The sequence below is a fragment of the Chiloscyllium plagiosum genome, unplaced genomic scaffold, assembly GCF_037043375.1.
Source record: "Chiloscyllium plagiosum isolate Xiang-an unplaced genomic scaffold, Cpla_swu_hap1 HiC_scaffold_25, whole genome shotgun sequence".
NCBI classification, from domain to species: domain Eukaryota; kingdom Metazoa; phylum Chordata; class Chondrichthyes; order Orectolobiformes; family Hemiscylliidae; genus Chiloscyllium; species Chiloscyllium plagiosum.
The window spans coordinates 18473669-18496362 of record NW_028270163.1 but is presented as its reverse complement, the minus strand read 5'-3'; the positions used below and the strand labels follow the sequence as shown (position 1 = coordinate 18496362).

The following is a 22694-nucleotide window of genomic DNA, read 5'->3' as shown; positions in this document are numbered from 1 at the left end:
CTCAAAGTTCAATCCCACCGCGGCCAAGCACGTAAGAAAGACTGTAATGGTTCAACTTCCAGCTTTTTTTTAATTTTCTACTTAAAAATAAGAAGGCCTGCAATGTGTGACTTTTAACCTTAGTTTGTATGTTTTACTATAATTACTGCAATGTTTAGAATTTTTAAATGAATATTTTCATTGAAAAAAAAGATTTTAAGTTTTTTACAAAATTTCAAAACCAGTACAAAATAGTGTAACAATTTTATAATATAATAACAATAATAGGAAACAAAATGCTAATTTGCTCCACAAACTACCGAAACACGAGAAAAAGCAAAAAAAAACCCTCTACAAAAACTACAATTCAATAATCAATGAAAAAGATGAAGAAAAATAAATAAACAAACAAAATAACATTAAACCAAGTTATAGCAAGGTAGGATTAGATTTGTTACAGTATGGAAAAAGGCCCTTCAACCCAACAAATCCACAGCGACCCTCCAAAGAGTAACCCACTCAGACCCATTCCTTTAACGCTGTATTTACCCCTGACTAATGCACCTACCAGTATGGCCAATTCAGCTAACCTGAATCTTTGGATTGTGGGAGGAAACCAGAGCGCCAAGAGGAAACCCACCCAGACACAGGGAGAATGAGCAAACTCCACACAGGCAGTCATCTGAGGCAGGAATCAAACCCAGGTCCCTGGTGCTCTGAGGCAGCAGTGCTATCCACTGAGCCACCATGCCGAGCACAACCTCAGTAAAGCTCCCCACCTCTGGGAACAATAGTAAGCAAATTCTAATTTGTTCAGGATTCTTCCTCCCCAGGAGTCCCCGGTCTGCCAGACATAACCCTCACGGCTACACAAAGGCCATGATCAGTATAGCCAACCAGTCTGCATCAATATGATTCAGAAAGGGCTGCCATTTTCTATAAAACAATTCCGTATTCTGATGCACCACACTCGTAAGGAGATCCAGGGGGAAGTGCCATAACTAACCTACACCAACTCGAAAGTCCCGGGGGATTCTCCGACGCTCAGCTCATTAGAATGTTCTTCCTCACACAGAATGAAGGAACATTAAACAATTTCTTCTCCTGCATGTCCATAGAGGGAAGATTTGGAAGAAGACCCAAAAGGAGGGACACCGGATCCAACTTAACCTCAGTTCCCAAAACCTCTTCCAAGACACTCGTTATGGCATCCCAATATCTGCGGATTGTGAGTAAGAGTGCCAACATTCATTTTACGCTTGGGACACATTGGGGACACTCCTGTCTTAAATTTCACAAGCCATTCCGGTGCCAAGTGAGCCCTATGGAGCACTTTCAATTGAATAGCCTGAGTCCTATTGCAAATTGAGATCTTCCTAACATTTTCCCAGAGATCCTCCCACATTATTGACAAGATTTCCACTCCCAATTCTTGAGTCCAAGTTCTGCATATCTGCTCAATGTCCTTAGAAACATTACTTCCTAACAAGTGATAGAGAGTGCTAACCGAGAGGGCACTCATAGACCGGAGCACTCTCCTCTCCATATTCATATCGATTCAAGCCTGGCCCGGGTCTCCTCCATCGATGAATCAATCCTCTCTCGGAGTTTCATGAACTCTGAGATCAGGCTCTGCTCCACAAGTGAATCCTCTGGGGTGGTCGTGGAGGCTGATGCTGTTGCCACAGATATGTCCGTCGTTGTAGGGGGGTTCCTGCTTGATGCGATCCTCATGCTCCCTTCCCTTTGGTCATTTTCATAACAATTTCAAACTAATACAAGCTAGTTCTAGGGTCAAGAAATGGTTATTTCCAGCACAGTAAGTAGTAAAGGAAGGGTAAGTGCCCTACTTTGTCTGGGTTCTGATGCAGAGCTCAGCAAAGCAGACCTACTGGGTCACCGCCATCTTGAAAGTTTAGATTTTAACTTTGTTCTTTCTTTCTATCTTGTCTTTAAGTATCTGTACCTGGGTACTTGTACCTAAGATGGTGCCTTGTGTGGTGACATTATACACTTTTCACCATACTCCTGTACTTTTGTACACATGGCAGTAAAATCAAAATCAAATCAAATCAAAGATGACCCTTGAATGCAGTATGGATGCAGTCAGAGGTGCTATTTTGAGATGACACATTACACTGATGCTTTGTTTGCTTTCCCAGGAGAAAGTGTGTCAATGATTCTATGGTGTGATTCAGAGTGAAGTAGGTACATTCTCCTTGGTATCCTGTCCAATACTTATCACTCAACCAACAAAATGAAAATAGCTTCGAAAACAGACATTGCTAAACAAAAATCAGCAGGTCTGGCAGCATCTGAGCAGAGAAATCAGAGTTAACATTTTGGGTCCAGAGGCTGTTCTTCAGAACTGATTGTAGCTCAAAAAAGGTTGGTATATGTGCTAAACATGAGGTGGGAGACAAGAGAAGGAGTAAACAGTAGGTACAGATGGAGCCTAAAGAGAGACAAAAACAGTTGGGCAGACAAAGGAGTGGCCAGTCTAGGCCTGCTAATGGGGACCATTAGTGGCTGACAAAACCAGATATTGTTGGAAAACCTCAGCAGATCTGGCAGCATCTGTGGAGAGAAATCAGTGTTAATGTTTCGGATCGAGTGACCCTTCCTCAGAACTGTCCGCCAGTGGCTGACAATGGGTTGTTTGCGGCAACATATCATCTGATGACAAGGCCTGGTCTGTGGAGGTGCAGTAAAGACAGGGGAGAAATCACTTAAACTCTAAAATCGTTGGATTTGATATTGAGTCCAGAAATCTGCAAGGACCCCAAGTAGAAAATGAGGTGATGTTCTTCCAGCTTGTACTGAGCTTCGCTAGAGCACTGCAGGCAAGTCTGAGACAGAGATGTTGTCCAGGGAACAGGAAACTTAGAGTCATTTTTGCAGACAGAACATAGGTGTTCTGCGAGGGGGTTACCCAGTCTACACTTTGTTCCCTCAAAAGAAGAGGAGACCAAATTGTGAACAGCGAATACAGCAGACTAGATTGAGTGAAGTGTAGGTAAATTGTTGCTTCACCTGGAAGCTGTGTCTCGGACCCTAGAGTGTGAGGAGGGAGGAAGTAAATGGACGGGGGTTACACCTTCTGCAGTTGTAGGGAAGGTGTTGTGGGGGTGTGGGGGTATTGGGAGTGGTGGAGGAGTGGACCAGGGTGTCCCAGAGGAAACAATCTCTGTGGAAGGCTGACAGGAGAGGGTAAGGGAATATATATCTGGCAGTGGCATTCTATTTGAGGTGGTGGAAAATGTGGACAATGATCCTCTGGATCTGAATGCTGGTGAGGTGGCACTTGAACATGGACTGAAGTTTTTTATTTGCATTATTATGAGCTCTGTCAATATGAGATTTATTCACAAAAATAAGACAGGAAAGACCAACTAGTCACTTCAAGCTTGTATCATACCTTCAATATAACTGCATAATCCTCATCACTCTTCCCAGCAGCAATTATGTAATCTCCTGCGATAAACAAAATAAATGAATTACATTTCCTTGACTTTCTACTTCATCACCTAGAATATATTTTCAGATGTATACAAATGACAGACACAGGTTTTAAACAAATTAGGTCAATTGAGGGCAGTTTAACAAGCTGTTTGATGCGATTAATGCAGTTTTATCTGAATATTTCATTCCTTAATAGGAAGTGGGCACTGTTGACCAGTCCAGCATTTATTGCCCAATTCTAATTGCCCTGAAGAAGGTCGAAGTGAGTTGATTTCTTGAACTGTTGCAATCCAATTGTCCCAGGCACACTACAATGTTTTTAGGAAGGGAGCTTCTGGAATTTTGGTGCAATAACGGTGAAGGAGAAACAATACAGTTCCAAATCAGAATGGTGTGTGGGTTGGAGGGGTCTTTGAGAGGCAGGTGTTCCCATACACCTTTCTTCATTCCACCATCAAGTAAAGTGGCTGCATTCATTGCGTAAGATGCTGAAGATGGTCTCTTTCAGTTTAATTCTGGAATGAGTTGGCAACAGTAATTAGATTTCACACTGCAAACAAAAGGCTCATTTACCATCATGTTATTTCAGTAAGCAAACTTACTGTCTTTTTTTCTCCTTGTAAGAATATTTTTGGTTTATCTTAAGTGTGTCTCCAGACTTCACAAATAAAACTATCAATATAATATTAGAAAGCTGTACTCCAGCACATGGTTCAAAATTCATTAGCAGCCTGTTTGACATTGCCATTTAATAGAATTGCCAGAACTGACATTTGTTATTTTGCCAAATTTGTTGATTTGTTGAGGTATCATGGCATCTTTCTTTAACAAAATGGTCAATGGGAGTTTTTATTTCAATGCTGGTTGGGAAATTTAACAATTAATTCCTTGTCATGAAGTTGATGCTTTTTCCATTCAATAAATTACTTTAATTCCTTGGAATATTTTCGACTAGTTTGATTGTTCCGAAAGGGTCTTAAGTTGTCCATCATCTCCAAAGGACAGGAATTGTTCAATTTTAGCATTCAAGCCTGAGAGCTCGGTAAATGATTGAGACTTGATTTTCTCCACTCAATATATCTTAAGTGCTGGTTCCTAAGTACCTTATGACAACTAAGCAATGTTTTCCAATTACATTGCTCCCTGAAATCCTGAGATAATCATAAATTACAGCCAGACCATCTTCAACAGTTGATAAAATGATTGTTTGGTGTGAGTCCATTGCTTTCTCTTTCTTTCATTGCTTATCCAGCATGATTTGCTCAGATATAACAAATAATTAGCACCAACATATTGGACCTGTTCTAAGACTTTCACTGAAAGCAAGTGCATTGTGTTTGGAACTTGATGTTTTCATTTTGCAAACTAGATCCTGAAACAGGTGAACCTCTAGCAACCTCTGTCATATTTTTTAAATAAGGAAAATCTTGTCACTTTAAGATCTTTATGCTACTTTGCACATAATGATTAGTAACAAGTCAGTTCTATTATATGTACTTTGACAGTGCCAATGATATCACTGGATATTGCCAAAACAAAAATAAATAAGATAGAATGGATCATTAAGTGAATTATGTGACATTTGTTTCACATTTTGAATACATTTATTTCACATTTTGAATTTAGCTTGACACCTGTAATGGGGAATCTATTACAATCAATCATGAGTTATAACTGGGCACTTGCAAATATTCAAGGTAATAAGGATGAGTCAGCATGGTTTTGTGACAGGGATCGTCTTTTGAACGTCTTTTCAAGGAGTAAATTGCACTGTCCTTAAAGAGGAGCCCATTGATGTATTTTACTTGAATTTCCATGTGACAAGTTTCCACATAAAAAAGGTTATTGGACAAAGTAGATGTTCATGTGTTAAAATACTAACATAGAGGTAAGATTGGCTGGCTAGCATTCATTATTCATTAGCGGGTCTTTTGCGATTAACACCATGTGAGGTTTTATACTGGGCCTTCAACCTTTTACAATTTACACCAATAACTTCAGTGAGGGGATTGCAGTGGCTAAACTTTTAGAAGACACAATGATAAGCAGGAAAGTGTGTTGAGAAGATGACATTGCAATTTTGCAGATCGAAATAGATAGGTTGAATGAACAAATAAAACAAATCTGGCAGATCTAGTATGATGTGAGAAAATGTGTAAATCTGGCAGGAAAGATACACAAGTAGAATGGAGAATTCTGAAGTGCAGAGGGATCTCAGTGTTCTAGTGCATGGATTAGAAAACGTTAGTCTGCAGGTACATCACATAATCAGAAAAACTAATGTTAAGTTAACCTTGAGTTTGAGAGAGGTTGAAAATTTAAGTAAGGATTCTACACATTGGTTATATGGGGTATTGGTGAGGCCACATCTCAAATACTGCGTACAGTTTTGGTTTCCTTATTGAAGGAAGCTTTTAAGTGCGTTGGAAGTGGTACAGAAGAGGTTTAGTAAATTGATACTTGTAATGAGGGGTTGCCTTATGAGAAATGATTGGACAGACTGGATTTGTTTCCATGAGAACGAAGGGTGACTTGATTGATGTTTATGAGATCCTCGACAATGTGCACATGGACAGGATGTTTGCTCTTGTGAGTGAGTCCAGAACTAGGGACACTGTTTAAAATTAAGGATGTTGTTGAAGGGTTTTTTGGCACTTTTGGAAATTTGTGTCAGTGGAGTTGCAGTCATTAAATATTTTTAAGGTGGAGGTACACAGGTTATTGTCAGGCCAAAGAAATCAAAGGTTGTTGAGAATAGATGGATATGTGAAATTTAGAGCACAAACAAAATGACTTTGTTGAACAGCAGAATTGAAGGGCTGAATGGTCTATTTCTGGTCTTAATTTGTATGTTCATATTTTCTTGGGCTGGCCATAAAGCCAAAGATGTTGCTCAGCTTTCTGATCAGCACAAAGAAAACTGTGGAATTTAGACATGGCTTTAACCTGCATTCAACACACAATATTAATTACCATTACTTAACACTAAAACTGATTGTCCAAAGCGGGAGAATGATTATATTCTAGATCATGAACTTTTCATTGACCTTCAGGGGCACAAACACCTCAAAAAATGAATTCTGAGCAGTAATGAAGTATATATCGACAATATGCAATATATACAGAATGATCCTTTGTACCTACACACACAGGAGAAAGTGAGGACTGGGAATCAGAGTTGAAGAGTGTGGTGCTGGAAAAGCACAGCCGGTCAGGCAGCATCAGAAGAGCAGGAAAATTGAACTTTCAGGCATAAGCCCTTCATTTCCTGTCATTCCTGATTAAGGGCTTATATCTGAAATATCTATTCTCCTGCTCCTTGGATGCTGTTTGACCGGCTGTGCTTTACTAGCACCACAGCCCATCTACACATACATACATACATTAATTGGATCATTTGTTAATAGCAGACATAAAGCCACTTGGTGGAGCTCCTCACCTATTGTCTAATATACTATTAATGTTAAATCCAACTAGCAGTCTGGTGCAGTGAAACATAGAATCACACAATCGTTATTCTGTTGTTCAATAAGGTCATGCTGATCTGTTTGTGTTCTGAATTCCACATTTCCATCTACTCACACGTCGAGTCCATGCTTGCTCTCTGTAGAACTGACAATTCCGTCCTATTCCCACAATCCATCCCTGCAGCACTGCAGGTTTGCTTCTGTAAAGTGCCTGTCAAATTTTATTTTGAAATCATTCATCTTGTCTGCTTCCATCAACCTTGTAGAAACATAGAAAATAAAGCAGGAGTAGGCCATTTAGCCCATTGAGTCTGTTTCACTATTCAACATAAGCAGCTCATTTCCACTAGCTGAATAAGAAAAACATTCACCCCCATAAGCCCTTCATCAGGAATGAGGCTTGTGGGACAGGGCCCTCAGAGATAAATGGAAGAGGGGTGGGGCTGGGGGAAGTTGTGGTCCTGTCTCCCCAATGTAGAGGAGACCACATCGGGTGCAAACGATACAGTAGATGATGTGTGTGGAAGTACAGATAAATTTATATCAGATGTGGGAGGATCCTTTGGGGTCTTGAATGGAGGTGAGGGGGGTGGGGCAAGGACAGAACCCACCTGGTCCTCACCTTCCACCCCACCAACCTCCAGATACATTGCATCGTCCTCTGACACTTCCGCCACCTACAAACAGACCCCACCAAGGGGGATATATTTCCCTCCCCTCTCCATCTGTGTTTTGGAGAGACAATTCCCTCCATGACTCCCTTGTCAGATCCATGCCCCCTCCCCCCCCCCACTAGCCCACGCCCTACTCATAGCACCCTCCCCTGTCAACGCAGGAAGTGCAAAACCTGCACCCACACTCTGTCCCCCCTCACCTCTGTCCAAGGCCACAAATGATCCTTCCACATCCAACAAAAATTTACCTGTACCTCCACACACATCATCTACTGTGTCCATTGCATCCGACATGGTCTCCTCTACATCGGGGAGACAGGATGCCAACTTATGGATCGTTTCAGAGAACATCTCTGGGATATCCACACCAACCAATCACAACACCATGTAGCCAAACACTTTAACTTCCCTCCAACTCCACCATAGACATGTAGGTCCTGGGCCTCCTCCATTGCCAATCCCTTACCACCCAATGCCTGGAGAAAGAATGTTCCACCTCAGGACCCTACAACCACACGGATCAATGTGGATTTCACTAGTTTCCTCATTTCCCCTCCCCCCACCTTATCCCAGATCCAACCTTCTAACTTGGCACTGCCCTCATGATCTGTTCATCGTCTTTCCCACCTATCCGCTCGACCCTCCTCTCCATCCTATTACCATTACCCCCATCTTCATCTATCTATCACATTCCCAGCTACCTTCCCTCCAGCCTCACCCCCTCCCATTTATCTCTCATCCACCCTGGCCCACTAGCCTCATACCTGATGAAGAGTTTATGCCCGAAACGTCAATTATTCTGCTCCTCAGATGCTGCTTGATCTGTTGTGCTTTTCTGGTGCAAACTCTCGACTCTGATCTCCAGCATCTGTAGTCCTCACTTTCTCCCTCTTCCTTTCTTGACCATTGCGTTGATGTAGGTGTACCAGGACAGCTTGTTGGTGATCGTCACTCCCAGGCACTTGATGCCTTCGACCATCTCCACCTCAGCACCATTTATGCAGACAGGGGTGTGCCCTCCAGTCCACTTCCTGAAGTCAATAACCAGCTCCTTCATTTTGCAGATGTTAATATAAACATAGTTACTTTACACCATGTTGATAAACACTATCTCTTTCCTGATTCTGTTTCATCATTGTTTGAGATCCAGCCTACAATGGTGGTGTCATCAGCAAATGTGTAAATTGAATTAGTGTGGAATTAGGCCACACAGCCACGAGTGTGTAAAGAATATAGTAGGGGGCTGAAAATGCCGTCAGCTGATCTGCACAGGATCTGTGTGCACGGGCAGGGATTCTATCTGGGACAATCGTTTTCCATGGCTTCAATCTCACAAAAGCCGATCTAACATCCACAGTGGTGACTGTGGGTGCTGGTGCCTTCGAAGCTGCTGGGATAGATGCCATCATTTCACTGATCTTTTATTCAAAGTGAGTATGCGTTGAGCATTGAGCATTGAGCTCTTTGGGTAGGGATGTACGGTTGCCCACGATTCTGTTTGACCTGGCTTTGTAGCCTGTTATATCACATAAGCCTTGCTACAAATGAGTGTGTCCATATCTCAAGCTTATTGCGTCTTGGAATCTCTGCCTTATGTGCCTAGATTTCCTGTACAGGTCAGTGTTGTCTGACTTGTATGCCTCAGGCCTGGACTTCAGTGGATCACACAGTTCATCTGTGATTTCTGGTTGGGGAATATCTGGATTAACCTCTTTAGAACGCAGTCTTCTGCACATTAACTAATGAAATCTGTAATGGTAGTGGCATACTTGTTTAGATTGGCTACTGAGTTCTTGAATATGGACCAGCCCACTGACTCTAAGCAGTCCTGTAATAGCCCTTCTGTTGCCTCAGACCAACACTGCAATACTCCCTGTCTGGGGTCCTCATGCTTCAATTTCTGTTTGTAAGCTGTGAGGAGCAGCATTGTGTTGTGATTTGATTTTTTGATGGTTATATAGCAATGGCCAAGGATGTTCAGACCTCTGCTGGTACAGGATACTGTTGATGGTATTTTGGAAGCACATTCTTGAGGTTGACCTGGTTGAAGTCACTGGCCATTATGATCAAGGCCACGGCGTATTCTGTCTCCAGACTGTTTGTAGTGTTTTATACTTCTTCAAGTGCACTTTTTGCTTTCAGATGGGATGAAATGTAGACTGCTTTCACATTAGCGGAGGTCTGGGGAGCAGAAACTTGCCAGGGTCACCATGTCTGAGCACCAGGAGGTGTTGATTAGGAGGCAGACCTCACCGACCCTTGCCTTGCCGGAGGATGCTGAGTGGTCCATTCGGTGAACTGAGAATCCCTCAGGTTATAAGACACAGTCAGGTCTAACAGGAGGGAGCCATGTCTCTGTAAAACAGAGCACATAGCATTCTCTCGAATCCCTTTGGAAGGTGAGCCAAGGTCACCTATCCTATTTCAATAGCTTGTACATTTGGCAGAAGTATTCTGGGGAGGGGGGACCTAATGTACCTCTGACCAAGTGAGGAGGGGTGAATAGATTCCCCTCTTTTCCCATGCCTCATCTGATTGCAACAGTGGTTTTTAATTTTAAAAAAAGTATTTTGTCAACTCAGTTTATAATTCACCATATGCAGACGTTTATAAAGAATTAGCTTGACAGGGTTTTCTTGAACGAAAAAGAAGTTCAGAGTCAGTTTTATTATGTTACAAACAATCCACTTAATCCAGGTAAAAATATATCTGAACTTCTGCAACTCCTGGATAGGCATACACACTTAAATCAAACATGGAAAATACAAGTTACAGATTAAAGGAAGCTAACTTTGACTGAGTCAAGAATCAGTATAAGGCAAAAATAAATACAAATTAAATACAGGTAGATCCAGAGATTTTGATTCTTGACTGAAGATATAATTGGTATGTCTCTCTTCTAGGAACATTGTTGAAGTCTTTCTGTCTGCTTGCAGGAATATATACACAACAAACAGATTGCTGGCTTCGATAGAGATAGAACATGGGAAAGTGGCTTGTCTTTTCTGTTACTAATACTTTCTACAAAGTTAAATCCAAATCTACACACACAACTTGGTTAGTTACATGACTTCTTGCCAACTCCATCGGAAGTTCAAAAATCCATTGTATGTTGCAAAAGGTAACTTTGATTAGTTCAAATCATCTTAAGAAAATCAATGTCTTTTGCCCAAGCAATTGAGTTCTGAATAATTGATTCATCCAAGATTGCAGACTGTGAGTCTCTATTTCTGATAAAGTAGAAAAGACGTTTCTTCTTCCTCTGCAAGGGTTTATTATCTCTACAATGGCCTTCATAGATCCTGTATTTCCATCCTGATAGAATAAAATGCTGGCTACACAGTAATGCAACTTGGTAGTGATCTTGTTTAGTTTTAGCCCTTATATAGCTTAAAAAATGTCTTTTAAAAAGACCCATACCTGCCACTAACTGATGAATTAAAGATAAGCATTTCTTAATTATAATGAGAACATCTTACCTTTTAGGAGAAAGTGAGGACTGCAGATGCTGGAGATCAGAGCTGAAAATGTGTTGCTGGAAAAGCGCAGCAGGTCAGGCAGCATCCAAGGAGCAGGAGAATCAACATTTCGGGCATAAGCCCTTCTTCAGGAATGAGGAAAGTGTGCCATGCAGGCTAAGATAAAAGGTAGGGAGGAAGACTTGGGGGAGGGGCTTTGGAAATGCGATAGGTGGAAGGAGGTTAAGGTGAGGGTGATAGGCCGGAGTGTGGTGGGGGCGGAGAGGTCAGGAAGAAGATTGCATGTTAGGAAGGTGGTGCTGAGTTCGAGGGTTGGGACTGAGACAAGGTGGAGGGAGGGGAAATGAGGAAACTGGAGAAATCTGAGTTCATCCCTTGTGGTTGGAGGGTTCCTAGGCGGAAGATGAGGTGCTCTTCCTCCAACCGTGGTGTTGCTATGGTCTGGTGATGGAGGAGTCCAAGGACCTGCATGTCCTTGGTGGAGTGGGAGAGGGAGTTGAAGTGTTGAGCCACGGGGTGGTTGGGTTGGTTGGTCCGGGTGTCCCAGAGGTGTTCTCTGAAACGTTCCGCAAGTAGGCGGCCTGTCTCCCCAATATAGAGAGGGCCACATTGGGTGCAGCGGATGCAGTAAATGATGTGTGTGGAGGTGCAGGTGAATTTGTGGCGGATATGGAAGGATCCCTTGGGGCCTTGGAGGGAAGTAAGGGGGGAGGTGTGGGCGCAAGTTTTGCATTTCTTGTGGTTGCAGGGGAAGGTGCCGGGAGTGGAGGTTGGGTTGGTGGGGGATGTGGACCTGACGAGGGAGTCACGGAGGGAGTGGTCTTTTTGGAATGCTAATAGGGGAGCGGAGGGAAATATATCCCTGGTGGTGGGGTCCGTTTGGAGGTGGCGGAAATGACAATGGATGATACGATGTATATGGAGGTTGGTGGCGTGGTAGGTGAGGACCAGTGGGGTTCTGTCCTGGTGGCGATTGGTGGGGCAGGGCTCAAGGGCGGAGGAGCGGGAAGTGGAGGAGATGTGGTGGAGTGCATCGTCGATCACGTCTGGGGGGAAATTGCGGTCTTTGAAGAAGGAGGCCATCTGGGTTGTTCAGTATTGGAACTGGTCCTCCTGGGAGCAGATGCGGCAGAGACGAAGGAATTGGGAATATGGGATGACATTTTTACAGGGTGCAGGGTGGGAGGAGGTGTAGTCTAGGTAGCTGTGGGAGTCGATCAGTTTATAGTAAATGTCTGTGTTGATTCGGTCGCCCGAGATAGAAATGGAGAGGTCTCGGAAGGGGAGGGAGGAGTCTGAGACGGTCCAGGTAAATTTGAGATCAGGGTGGAAGGTGTTGGTAAAGTGGATGAACTGTTCAACCTCCTCGTGGGAGCATGAGGCAGCGCCGATACAGTCATCGATGTAACGGAGGAAAAGGTGGGGGGTGGTGCCAGTGTAGCTGCGGAAGATGGACTGTTCCACATATGCTACGAAGAGGCAGGCATAGCTGGGGCCCATGGCTACTCCTTTGGTTTGGAGGAAGTGGGAGGATTGGAAAGAGAAGTTGTTCAGGGTGAGGACCAGTTCAATCAGTCAAAGGAAGGTGTCAGTGGAAGGGTACTGGTTGGTACAGCGGGAAAGGAAGAAGCGGAGGGCTTTGAGTCCTTCGTGATGGGGGATGGAGGTGTACAGGGACTGGATGTCCCTGGTGAAGATAAGGCGTTGGGGACCGGGGAAGCGAAAATCATGGAGAAGGTGGAGGGCGTGGGTGGTCTCCCGAATGTAGGTGGGGACTTCTTGGACTAAGGGGGACAGGACCATGTCAAGGTATTCAGAGATGAGTTCGGTGGGGCAGGAGCAGGCTGAGACAATGGGTCGGCTGGGACAGTCAGGTTTGTGGATTTTGGGCAGGAGGTAGAAACGGGCGGTGCGGGGTTACGGGACTATGAGGTTGGAGGCGGTGGATGGGAGATCCCCTGAGGTGATGAGGTTATGGATGGTCTGGGAGATGATGGTTTGGTGGTGGGAGGTGGGGTCATGGTCAAGGGGCAGTAGGACGAGGTGTCTGTGAGCTGCCGTTTAGCCTCAGTGGTGTAAAGGTCAGTGCGCCAAACTACTACCGCGCCTCCCTTGTCTGCTGGTTTGATAGTGAGGTTGGGGTTGGAACGGAGGGAGTGGAGGGATGCATGTTCTGAGGGTGAGAGGTTGGAGTGGGTAAGAGGGGTGGAGAGGTGGTTAATGTCGCGGCAGCAGTTGGCTATGAAGAGATCGAGGGCGGGTAAGAGGCCAGCACGGGGTGTCCAGGTGGATGGAATGTGTTGGAGGCGGGAGAAGGGGTCGTCAGAGGGTGGGCGAGAATCCTGGTTGAAGAAGTAGGCACGGAGGCGAAGGCGACGGAAGAATTGTTCGATGTCTCGCCGCATGTTGAACTGGTTAATCCGAGAGCATAGGGGAATGAAGGTGAGGCACCCGCATGGGCCCCAGCTATGCCTGCCACTTCGTAGGATATGTGGAACAGTCCATCTTCCGCAGCTACACTGGCACCACCCCCCACCTTTTCCTCCGTTACATCGATGACTGTATCGGCGCTACCTCGTGCTCCCACGAGGAGGTTGAACAGTTCATCCACTTTAACAGCACCTTCCACCCTGACCTCAAATTTACCTGGACCATCTCAGACTCCTCCCTCTCCTTCCGAGACCTCTCCATTTCTATCTCGGGTGACCGAATCAACACGGACATTTACTATAAACCGACCGACTTCCACAGCTACCTAGACTACACCTCCTCCCACCCTGCACCCTGTAAAAATGTCATCCCATATTCCCAATTCCTTCGTCTCTGCCGCATCTGCTCCCAGGAGGACCAGTTCCAATACTGAACAATCCAGATGGCCTCCTTCTTCAAAGACCGCAATATCCCCCCAGACGTGATCGACGATGCTCTCCACTGCATCTCCTCCACTTCCCGCTCCTCTGCCCTTGAGCCCCGCCCCTCCAATCGCCACCAGGACAGAACCCCACTGGTCCTCACCTACCACCCCACCAACCTCCATATACATCGTATCATCCGTTGTCATTTCCGCCACCTCCAAACGGACCCCACCACTAGGGATATATTTCCCTCCGCTCCTCTATCAGCGTTCCGAAAAGACCACTCCCTCTGTGACTCCCTCGTCAGGTCCACACCCCCACCAACCCAACCTCCACTCCCGGCACCTTCCCCTGCAACCGCAAGAAATGCAAAACTTGCGCCCACACCTCCCCCCTTGCTTCCCTCCAAGGCCCCAAGGGATCCTTCCATATCCACCACAAATTCACCTGCATCTCCACTCACATCATTTACTGCATCCGCTGCACCCGATGTGGCCTTCTCTATATTGGGGAGACAGGCCGCCTACTTGCGGAACGTTTTAGAGAACACCTCTGGGACACCCGGACCAACCAACCCAACCACCCCGTGGCTCAACACTTCAACTCTCCCTCCCACTCCACCAAGGACATGCAGGTCCTTGGACTCCTCCATCGCCAGACCATAGCAACACGACCGTTGAAGGAAGAGCACCTCATCTTCCACCTAGGAACCCTCCAACCACAAGGGATGAACAAGGGATTTCTCCAGTTTCCTCATTTCCCCTCCCCCCACCTTGTCTCAGTCCCAACCCTCGAACTCAGCACCACCTTCCTAACATGCAATCTTCTTCCTGACCTCTCCGCCCCCACCCCCACTCCGGCCTATCACCCTCACCTTAACCTCCTTCCACCTATCGCATTTCCAACGCCCCTCCCCCAAGTCCCTCCTCCCTACCTTTTATCTTACCCTGCATGGCACACTTTCCTCATTCCTGAAGAAGGGCTCATGCCCGAAACGTCGATTCTCCTGCTCCTTGGATGCTGCCTGACCTGCTGCGCTTTTCCAGCAACATCTTACCTTTGTCTACCTTATTCGCTTGTTAGCTCTTGTCAAAGGTGCATTGGACCTTGACTCATTCACACAAGGGACATCCTTATATGAATGTATTATTTATTTCATCACTGGAGAGCTACGATCCTAGTAACTGATGGGTATCTATTTGAAGTTAATCACATTTTGAAGAGATTACAAGTTCTACATTAAGGTGTAACCTAGGCATGGCCATCTCTGACATTAATGGCAAAAGTGGTTAATGGCATTAATTTACTTTCATCAGAATATTAGAGAGTTGCTGGAAAATATCAAGCTGGATTTGCAGTCAGTGCTGAAGTAATAAGTCTTGCTAGTGGCTCAAAAAAGCTGTTCACAAAGATCCCACAACACAGTGATGTGTGTATTCCTGCTCCTGACAACTGGTTATGTCTGATGCCAAGTTAAAGTAATGTCAGCAAGCAGGTAAACAGCAAATAACATTGAATTATTCACATACACTGTAATCCAGGAAGTTAAATGTATTTACTTCACTTCAACTTTAACTTTTTAAATAGTGAATTGAATCATTATGGTTGAATTAAGATAGAAGCTAACGTGGCAATTAACAAAGAATGTGTTTATTTTATCCTTATGGAAAATAGTAGTTCCTTGGGAAGTGCTGTAGAGCAAAGAGATTTAGGGGTACAGGTTCATAGCTCCTTGAAAATGGAGTCACGGGTAGACAGGGTGGTGAAGAAGGAATTCAGCAAGCTTTCTTTCATTGGTCAGAGCATTGAGTATAGTAATTGGGATGTTTTGTTGCAGCTGTACAAGACGTTAGTGAGGCCACATTTGGAGTACTATGTTACTCTGCTGTAGAAAGGATATCATTAAACTAGAAAAAGTGCAAAAAAAGATTTACTAGGATACTTCCTACATTAGAAGATTTGAGTTCTAAGGAGAGGTTAAGTAGGCTGGGACATTTTTTCCTGGAGCATAGCATTTTGAGGGGTGTTTTTATAGAGGTCTATAAAATCATGAGAAGCATAGGTAATGTAGATAGCCAATGGCTTTTCCCATGGTAGCGGGGTCTTAAATTAAAACTAGGATCCAGAGGAGCAATTCTTTCACACAGAGGATGATGAGTGTCTGGAACGGGCTGCCAGAGGTAGAGGTGGAAGCATGTACAATTTTGTCATTTAAGAAGTATTTAGACAGATACGTGGATGGAATCGTTATGGAGGGTTATGGACCAAATGCAGACAAATGGGACTAGTTTAACTGTGAAGGTTGGGTTGCATGGGCATGTTAGACCAAAGGGCCTGTTTCCATACTCCATCTGTGAGTAAAACAATGACAGTTCACAAATATAAAGTTAGCTCCCTGGACTGGAAATTTAATAGAGATTATGAGCTTAGTTTACTGTTAAAACCTTAGTTACATCACATTTAACAAAATGTGACTTTATCAAGAGTTTTACCATGAGTCAGCAAAATACTTGTCAATTCAGACTTTTGTAATCTGGGATGTGTGGATCAACATCAAACCCTCTATAAAAAAATGTAGAACCGCTAACAGAAACATCTGGATTTCTGTACTATTCTGTGCATGAGTGGACTTTGCTGTCAGTTTGAGTGGATTATGATGGCCAACATTGATAGTTTTACTATCTATACCATGGCTAAATTTGGGCCATTCACTTATGTGACCCTTAAAGGTTATTATCTGAAAATCTGGTATTCTTTCTTTAGAGCAAGCTCATGAACAATTGCAAATGGCATTTTAACTATGTTGTAATGAATAGGAAGCAGGAGAAATCTTCCCTACACACATCATTTGATGCTATTTCATCCTGATTGCTTTTGTCACAATGCTTGCATCTGTTATTTTGTTTTTATCAGAAAATTGTTCTATGCTCTTTAATTACACTGTATTTAATATCAACATTTTGTAAGCTATTTGCGTGATTTTGCTTATGAAGTTGAAAGATTGTGCAATTTCTCTTTGTTCTTACTTCTGGCAAGCTCACCTCTCTCCCAACATTATGCTAAAAACTGAATCTTGAAAGAACACAGGTTGGGGTCAGTTAGCTCTATTGGCTGGACAGCTGGCTTGTGATATAAAGTGATGCCAACAGCATGGATACAATTCCGACACCAGCTGAGGTTACCATGAAGGAGTCTCCTTCTCAACCGATCCCCTCACCTGAGGTATTGTGACCCTCAGGATAAACCACCACCAGTCATCTCTCTCTAGAAGAGAGCTGCCCCATTCCATTGTAATATATGGCAACTTTACCTTTGCTCTGGGACCAACCAGTGAGACATTTCCACCTATTATAATATTCAATGTTGGAGCCTGAGTGAGACTGACAATGCGTTTTCATGCTTATTACCATTGGCCAGTTATTGACTGAGATGGACTGAACTTATTTCACATCAGGTCTACAAAGCTAACAGAGGGCAGAGGTTTCCACTTCAAGGATCTGGTATGACTTCAAAAGGAAATCTGAGGTGAAAGTATATTGTGTTAATACTACAGGGAAAGATCAATGCTGGAAAGGTCAGGAATCTTGCTGCTAGAATTAAAAACAAGGTAGCAGTGCTGATATGACACAGAATTTAACAGCAAATATCAGTATGAGTAAGCCTTCAAAATAGGGCTGAATTTACTGCAGTCTGTAATGACCTCCTTCTGTGCTACAGTTTCTATCTCACTGCTGGCACTTTGCTCAAGAAATACAAATTGCAAATCCTAATCACATAACCCTGCTTTGTCCCTCTACCTTCTCTGACTTCAACTGTTTGTTGACTCTTTCCAGAAATAGGGCAGTGATCTCTGTCTCAACATTCTTCCATGATTGTGTGATATGAAGTCTTGTTTTGCAATTCTTCTCTATTAATGGAAACTGATTCACTAATGTTGTTTATACCAATATCATTGTCTCTCTCACTTCTGATTAAAGATGACATACAAAAAACTAGTAAACTAGTTGAGAAAAAAAAAAGACTCCACAAAGTGAAAAAAATTAACACCAAATTTTATGGAAACTTCAGATTTCTGTAATTTCGAATTTAATGTAATAAGATGTATACAGAGCTAGACCATTGAATGAACACACCCCATGAATAAAAGTTTTTACATATTCAGCTGACGCTTCTGTTGATGATATGTTAGCTGGGGCTCAAAGTATTCTTTTTCATTATTTTGTCATGGGATGTGGATGTCACTGGCTGGAATAATTTTTATTGTCCATTTCAAGTTACCCCTGAGAAGGTATTGGTGAGCTGCCTTCTTGAACTTCTGCGGTCCATTTGCTGCAGGTAGACCCACAATACTATTAGGAAGTGAATTCCAGGATTTTGACACATTAATACAAGGAACAGTGATAAATTTCCAAGTCAGAATAATGAGTGGCTTGGAGGGGAACTTGCAGGTGATGGTGTTCCCATGTATCTGCTTGTCCTTCTGAATGGCATGAGTCATGGGTTTTGAAGATTCTGCCTAAGGAGCCTTGGTGAATTTCTGCAGTGCATCTTGTAGGTATTACACACTGCTGTTTCGGACTGTTAGTGGTGTGACTGAATGTTTGTGGATGTGGTGCCAATCAAATGGGCTGCCTTGTCCTGGATGGCATCAAGCTTCTTCTTGAGTGTCGCTGGAGGGGCATTTATCCAGGCAAGTGGGGCATATTGATGACTTGTACCTTATAGATGGTATCCAGGTTTTGGGAAGCCAGGAAATGAGTTACACACTGCAAGGTTTCTCGCCTCTGATCTGGTCTTGTTCCATCAATACTTATATGACTAGTCCAGTTCTGTTTCTGACAGCTGCGGCAATGTTGATATGGGAGAAGCAAGGGATGATGATTAGTTTTTCTCTTGTCACCACCTAGCTCTTATGTGGCATGAATGTTACTTGCCACTTGTCAGCCACAAGCAGGATATTCTTGAAAGGGTTCAGAAAAAATTTACAAGGATGTTGCCATGGTTGGAGCTATAGGGAGAAGCTGAATAGGCTGGGGCTGTTTTCCCTGGACCATCAGAGGCTGAGGGATGGCCTTACAGAGATTTATATAATCATGAGGGGCATGGATAGGATAAATAGACAAGATCTTTTCCCTGGGTTGGGGGAGTCCAGAACTGAGAGCATAAGTTTAGGGTGAGAGGGGAAAGATATAAAAGGGACCTAAGGGGCAACTTTTCACACAGAGGGTGGTGTGTGTATGGAATGAGCATCCAGAGGAAGTGGTGGAGGCTGGAATAATTGCAGCATTTAAAAGGCATCTGGATGGGTATAAGAAAATGAAGGGTTTGGAGGGATATGGGCCAATTGCTGGCAAATGGAACTAGATTAGGTTAGGACATCTGGTGGCATGGACGAGTTGGACTGAAGTGTCTGTTTCCGTGTTGTACATCTTTATGACTCTATGATTTTATGACTGAATGTATTATGTTCAACAATACAAAGACAGGTGGGAAAGTGGGTAGTGAAGGGAACACAATGATATTGCAAAGGGATAAAGATAGCTTTCAGTAGGGGGATTTTTCTGGGCCCACCTGGAGAGATTAGATAGGAAGGAGACTGAGTTTAATTGGTTAGGAGGCCAAAATTCAGATTCCTGATAGTAGATTAGAGTTTTGGTATTGAGTTCTTAGAAACTTTCAGGCAAGTGTCTATTCCCAATGATTCAGAAACTCTTTCCCATTCATGTGCATGCCATGAGTTCTCATTAACCTCAGTGCAATCTTGCTAGACAGAAGTGAGAAAAGCTATGTTCAAGCCCAACAAAATAATGGGAGTGTATACCTGGTGGGGTAGACTTCTTCCTGAAAGCTCTGACAAGTACACACTTCTCTAGTAGCATGGCTCCTTCATCACCACAATGTTTCTTTGCTTCAAGGATGTAGCAAATGAAAGTGGGGGTCAACAGAAAATTTACAGAAAAAGGTGGAAAGATATGGCAAGGTATCAAACTTAAAGGTCATGCTTGTTAGGCATGCCCAATTGAGGAATGGAAAGAGAACTGGGAGGAAGAGGGAAGATTCACATTGATAGGGTCGAAGAAAGATGGCAGCTGCATGGAGGTTTGTTTTTACAATGAGGCCTAGCAAGTTATTTTAACATATTGTACTAAACCTGCTGCATTAATTAGCTACCATACCCCTAAGATATGGTACACATTTGATTTCACCCAGTTCTATTCAGACAATCCAGGACAACTTGCCATTGACATCCCTTGCATCCATCTTTAAAAGCCTGTTGTGTACACTGACAAATGCTCTCAGGTTCAGGAGTGGAGGCCTTGACAACAAACTACACCAGCCTGATCTGAGGTTGACACCTGGTTTAGAACAGTCTCAGCCATCCAGAGGAATGCCCACCACTGCAGGAAAGAGAATAGAATAGAGCAGAAATTTATTATCATGTGTATATTTACATGAAAAGTACAGTGAACAGTTTTATAAGTCACCCCACCGTGGCACCCACATCAATGACAGAAGTCATTCATAATAATAAAAAGTAAAATGAAGAGAAAGTCATAACAGTTTGGCTCCTGGGCTCAGGGAAAGCTGATTAAGGGATGGAACACCCTGAAGATGTAGATAGCGATGGAGTACATGGGCTGAGCCTGGGGCTCAGCAGTTCCCGTCTGCTTTCTTTCCCTTTTTTCCCCTCTTTTGTTCTTTAGCTCTTTTTCTTTTCATTTTCTTTTCTCTTTTGAGCCTGGAGAGCAGTGGGTGAAGGAGTAGGCCTCCAGCGGCAACGATTGTAACACCAGGACGAGCCGGACATGGCTCCATCCCAGCCCGGGGTCTCCCGGCAAGTGAGGAGCAGATCCCTGGCTGACTCCCCTGGCCCAGACTCACAGGCTAGGCTGAGGCTCTGGCCTTAAGGAGAAGTAGTGGCCTCAGCACAGCGTGGCAGTCTCCAGGTGAGGCAGTCTTGTTGTGGCTTGTCAGAAGGTCAATGTCCTTCCCCATTCCACCAGGGTATGTTTTCTCTGTAAATTCACACTCACTCTGTCTCTACTACAGTACCCATTTCCCACCAAGGTTCATCCTCTGGTTAATGGCTGTGACATCTTCCATAACTGGCTGTCACACAACTCAATCCCTGATATCATTAACCTTGCACACCCTCTATGCTGCCCAATAACTAATGGAGTCATAGAACATGGAAACACATACTTCAGTCCAAGTTGTCTGTACTGACCAGCCATTCCAATCTGACCTAGTCCTACTTTTCAGCATTTGACCCATATCCCTCTAAACCCTTCCTATTCATATACCAATCCAGATGCCTTTTAAATGTTGTAATTGTACCCACTTCCAAGACTTCCTCTGACAGCTTATTCCATGCAGGGACCACCTCTCTGTAAAAAGGTTACCCCCGCCCCCCACCCCACCCTTAGGTCATTTTAAAATCTTTCCCCTTTCACTTTAAACCTATGCCCTCTAGTTTTGGATTCCCCTAATCTGGAGTAAACAATTCGGTTATTCACCCTATTCATGCCCCTCATGATTTTATAAACCGCTGTAATCTCCACCAAATGTAATATGTATGTCAGCTCTTTCATCTTTCTTGTCCTTGCCTCTCTTTCTCTTTCATTCTAGGAGGAAAATAGACGCCAGTAAGGCCAAAAATCACTTGATGGGCGTGGACGACAGACATTTAGCTCCTCACTCCTTATGTAAAAAGTATCCTGACACTGACTATCCTGAGTGGCTGACTGACTGCTCCCAAACCAATGGTTCCATTTTGAAGGTTGCCCTTGACCAAATGTGCCGGGACTGAAGGCAATGCCCCTTGACCTGGTTGAGACCTGCTGAAGGCCACAGGAAGCTTTATTGGCTGAAAGGATCAAGACATCATTTGTTCTCCACCTTTCTGTATTCTCTCAGCCTCTCAGAAAAGCTGGTGAAAAACAAATCAGGGAAACATTCAGGTAGTGAGAATTGAAGTAATTAATTAAACAACCATGATGTCACGTTAAAACTAAATGTCAAGAACTCTAAGGATTTTGCTTTTAAAGTGCATTTCCTTAGATCTTTCCTTTCGTGCTCAACATCTCCATTTTCAACTTTATACCTGTGTTTCTGGGCATGTTTGATATGAGATTTTGTTATTTTTTGAGCGGTGATACCTTATAAAATTCTACATTCTTTTACTCAATAAAACCTTATAATTGTTTCCTTCATTTTGATCTCATTAATTGAGGTATGAAATAGCTGCATGCTAAAAGGGTGAAAGAATGAGGAGCTCGTTCATCTTTCCTTCCCATGGACAAAACAACAGTTAGAGAGCAGGGTAAAGCATGACTGAGGAGGTGGTTTAGGTTAAGAGAAGACCATCTACAGCAGGAAGAATGTAGTATGGTGGAGAGCATTCACGATGAAGGAGTGCCATACTTCAAGTGATCTGAGGTAAGATGGAGTATGGGATTTTGATACCCTCATGCTACGATATGTGTCTTAAAGGCACACTGTCAAACTGGCTATGGGACATAACACAACATAAGCTGCCGATAAAGGCTTAAAGATTAGGTTGACTATGACAAGTTCTCTAAAGAAAACCAAGCATTTACTTCCTGCAATTTGTTCTCAGACCCTTAGTTAAATGCAAAATGTTTGCCAAGTAAACTCAGCAGCTGCCCTGCCTTTGCTGCATCTATGGAGGAGGTTAGGGGATACCCAGTGACAAGAGGACCAGAGACCCAAGGCTCTGGGAACTTTATGTGTGGAGAGGATAACCAGGGTCTTCAG

General features: G+C 43.7%; 1 long non-coding RNA gene across 1 annotated transcript in view; it reads right to left on the bottom strand.

The window, feature by feature from the left end:
• Window positions 1-17996: 17996 nt before the first annotated feature.
• The window catches only part of LOC148145288 (uncharacterized), a 30549-nt gene continuing 25851 nt past the window's right edge, over window positions 17997-22694 (bottom strand). The window contains exon 3 of the long non-coding RNA XR_015761389.1: window positions 17997-20314. This is a non-coding gene — a long non-coding RNA (uncharacterized LOC148145288). The remainder of the gene's footprint in view (window positions 20315-22694) is intronic.